The sequence below is a fragment of the Vollenhovia emeryi genome, unplaced genomic scaffold (genome assembly GCF_000949405.1).
Source record: "Vollenhovia emeryi isolate VEMERY1.0 unplaced genomic scaffold, V.emery_V1.0 DF939187.1, whole genome shotgun sequence".
NCBI lineage: Eukaryota > Metazoa > Arthropoda > Insecta > Hymenoptera > Formicidae > Vollenhovia > Vollenhovia emeryi.
The window spans coordinates 841,459-845,306 of record NW_011967179.1 but is presented as its reverse complement, the minus strand read 5'-3'; the positions used below and the strand labels follow the sequence as shown (position 1 = coordinate 845,306).

Below are 3,848 nucleotides of genomic sequence, written 5' to 3'. Positions count from 1 at the left end.
CCCCTGACTGCTTTTCCTTGGACTTTTTTGTCGTTTTGAATTTGTTCGTCCGGCGCGAAGACGTAGAGGACTTGGTACACACGGAATGACTTGGCAGTGCTACGCTTATCGTCAGAGGATGAAGACAGTGAAAATGCCCCACCGAGAAATGACTCGTCGAATCGACAAACCACCGTCGATTCGACATCGTTTCGACATTGATCGACGAATTATTTCTCACCGAAGTAACACGTAGCGTTAAACCAATATGTATCCGACAATTAAATTTGAAAATACCATCTCTTAAAAAAATATTTGTAGTAATTTTGCATTATATTTTTAATGAATAAAGCCAACGGCACACGATGCTATTTTTCCTACTGGATTACTCACGAGAGCCAATCGGTATTCAGCTTTGAGTTGCCTGATCGAAAACTCTGCATTCCGATTGGCTCTCGTAAGCAATCCAGTAGGAAAAATAGTATCGCGTGCCGTTGGCTTAAGTATTAAAAATTTGTCCCATTAATATTATTATCTCTCTTATTTCTTCCGGTAAAATCTTATGCTCGATTTTTGGAATATGACATTTTAATATAAAAAATAATGAAGTGCTTAGTTTGCATAAATGTCCATTTCAGTTGGCGCAATCTGTTGATATCATTACTTTTGCAGAGATTACTTCTCACTGGGGTAGCGCGTAGCGTTAATACCATTATTTATCATTATTTATCTGCGCGAATATTGTAAACAAGCGCGCTCTGAGCGCATGCAATCGAATTCGTTGTGAAATTCATGGAAATCGCGTATTCGCAGTACGTCCTGTATACCTGGAGGCGAGATCGAGGGTGCGGCGGGCCCCAGGGCCGTCCCTGCCGTCCCTGCGGTCCACTGAGCCGCCGCTCATACCGCGCGCACGCCGCCGCCGGAGACTCGCGGGAAATCGGAGCGGCTCGGGCCGAGAGCCGAGCTCGACCGGACTGAAGTGAGTCACATCACGCGCGCTCGACGGGCGATATTCGTGATTCGCGGCTGAGCGCGGCGCACAACACTGCGCGAGTGTGTGAGTCGGTGTTTGTGTGTGTGCGCGCGCGTGCGCGCGTGTGTACACGGGTGTGGGTGGATCGCGCCCTCGTGTTGGTATCTGTGTGTCCGGCGCGTCGTTTCTCTCTCGCGTGAAAAGCGGTGCCGCGATCGCCGCGACGGCAGTCGACGCTCGGTGCTCTGCACGGAAAAATTCGTGGTCGCAGGTCGCGGCTCGATCGCGAGTGGGACACCGCGAGGGGGACACCGGCGAAGACGGGCGCGAAGGAGGCGGAAGAAAAAGAGCGGCGACGCGAGGGGCGGCGGATTCCGTGCGGCGTCGTCGATGACTCCCGGTTTTAAATCGCTCGCCCATCCCGGTGAGTAGGTACGTTACTCCCCGCTGCGTGATCCACCTCATCCACCCCGTGGGTCTACGGAAGGGACGCGGCGGGGGGAAGGGGGGGGGAGAGGAGCGAAAGGGGAGGGGGCGGGTCGTCTCTCTTCTTTCCGCCGACGCGACGTGCTGGCTGACGCGGCACACCGGCAATCTCACTCCATTTACGCGAGCGTTACCGCGAGGAGCCGTGCCGGCGCGCATAGGGGTCGAGCGGATCAACAGAACCGGTGGCTCCCGTCTCGTCTCATCGTCGCGTGAGTGTCGCGCGAACAGATCCGATTTGTAAATAACAACATCGTCGTCGCCGCGAGACAAAGGGGCGACGGCTCTCGGTCCAGGACTCTCCTCCGGGCGTCCGCGAGATCGTCGAGTAAAGCTGGGTACACATCTACGAGAGAACGAACAGCGAAATTCGCGAAGCGGTACGGCAAAGGAACGAACGTCCTCGGAACACAAACACGAATCTCTGAACGTTCGCGCTCGTTGTTTGTTCGTAGATGCATACCCAGCTTAACGGGAACGTCGAATTAGGTGAATGTCAATCGCGTCGAAAACGCATGGCCGCAAGCCAGACGATTCTTCCGGTCGAGTTTCTGCGGATTGGAGAAGGAGATACACTTGAGAGCGATGGAAGTACCAGTCTTAATATTCGCTCTTAAGTAGCTTGTTTCCCGCACAGTTGGAGTTATGTGAAATCGCTTTAAAAAATAACCTTTGTTTTAAAAAAAAAGGTAAAAAAGACGCCAAGTACAAACGCCATCCAATCAAAAATTATATAATTTAATTATTTGGGTATATTTTGTTGGAAAAATTCGAGTTATGTGAAATAATCGTCGGACGTGTTTAGGTGATTGAAAGAAGAGAGGCTGAACATTCGAACATAACGAACGGATGATCGAGGAGTATCCGAAGAGATTTGTTTGTTAAACTTTTATTCGGCTTCTCACCCGATAGCATCCAATTTACCTTCATAATTCAAAGTATAGAAATATAGAACGAGAATACGGAGGACAAATCATTGGCGCAGCGACGAACGATGTGGTTGTCGCATCAAGTGTAGTCAAAGTGTTCAACGCTCTCTCCGATAAAATCACGATTTTCGATCTTCACCTCGAACGATACCGAAGCTTCTTGCGCCGTGGAAGTGTCGAGAGATTGTTTTAAAAATTAAAAGGACTCGATACATTTTTTGGCACGCGTTCACTGAAAAGAAATTATATTAAAAAATTAAAATCACTGAAAAAATTGAAGAAAAAGTCAACTCGATAACGGATCAAATTCGCGACGGATGTGCCGCTGGAAATGGTGGGAGGCTGACACGGAGGAAAAGTTATCGTCAGCGTTTAATAGCCTTGGACGAAATTACACAGCCGCGTGTCAACGATTGTACTCGACGCGCTGCTGCGCGCATCGCCGGTACCGTGTGGTCTCCTAGAACGGTCTCTTGGCGCCGAGAGAGAAACCGCTGAGGGCATTGTGGTGTACAGATTTGCGGTATTACTGGGCATTACTGGGTATTACTAGGCATTAGTTTTGGCATTAGGTCTTGCTGGGGCATTATGAAGTTAAAATAAGATAAAACAAGATAAATAAAATAAAATAAGACAAAGTAATGCCCATTGGGCATCAGTGGGCATTGGTGTACAAGATTTTGGTCACCGGTTTCCCCCTAGGGTAAACCGCTGAGAGCATTGTGGTGTATAGATTTGCGGCATTACTAGGCATTAGTTTGGGCATTAGGTCTTGCTAGGGCATTATAAAGATAAAATAAGATAAAACAAGATAAATAAAATAAATTAATGCCCATTGGGCATTAGTAAGCATTGGTGTACAAGATTTTGGTCAGCGGTTTACCCTAGGGTAAACCGCTGAGAGCACTGTGGTGTATAGATTTGCGGCATTACTAGGCATTAGTTTGGGCATTAGGTCTTGCTGGGGCATTATAAAGATAAAATAAGATAAAACAAGATAAATAAAATAAGATAAAGTAATGCCCATTGGGCATTGGTGTACAAGATTTTGGTCAGCGGTTTTCCCATAGGGTAAACCGCTGAGAGCATTGTGGTGTACAGATTTGCGGCATTACTGGGTATTAATAGGCATTTTTGGAGCATTAGTTTGGACATTAGGCCTTGCTGGGGCATTATAAAGCTAAAACAAGTTAAAACAAGATAAATAAGACAATAAGATAAAGTAATACCCACTGGGCATTAGTGGGCACTGGTGTATACTGTACATGTTTTTGGTCAACGGTTTACCCCTCCTCGGCGCCTCCTCGCTCTTCCGTTGGACGAAAGCTTAGTTAATTGATCCCCTCGTAATTGCCGATTCACCGTGCCTTCCTGTATCACAGTATAATTGATCGCAAGAGGGAGCCTCGGCTGGTCACTCGGCAGCCTTGACAAACCGGCCACCGGGAGCCTCGTTGATTGTCTAACAGAATTAATCT

The 3,848-nt window shown here is 47.8% G+C and overlaps 1 protein-coding gene across 4 annotated transcripts in view; it reads left to right on the top strand.

Moving 5' to 3' along the window:
- LOC105562503 (fatty-acid amide hydrolase 2-B) overlaps window positions 1-3,848 on the top strand; it is a 19,062-nt gene that overhangs the window by 4,072 nt on the left and 11,142 nt on the right. Inside the window, exon 1 of one of the 4 annotated variants that reach the window (XM_012013403.1) lies at window positions 1,163-1,379. The exons of 1 other annotated variant lie outside the window; for it this stretch is intronic. The gene's annotated coding sequence lies outside the window, so the exon portion shown is untranslated. Of the gene's footprint in view, window positions 1-1,162; window positions 1,388-1,531; window positions 1,654-3,848 lie in introns of those variants that run through there. 2 more of the 4 variants (XM_012013402.1, XM_012013401.1) reach the window with 2 other exon arrangements.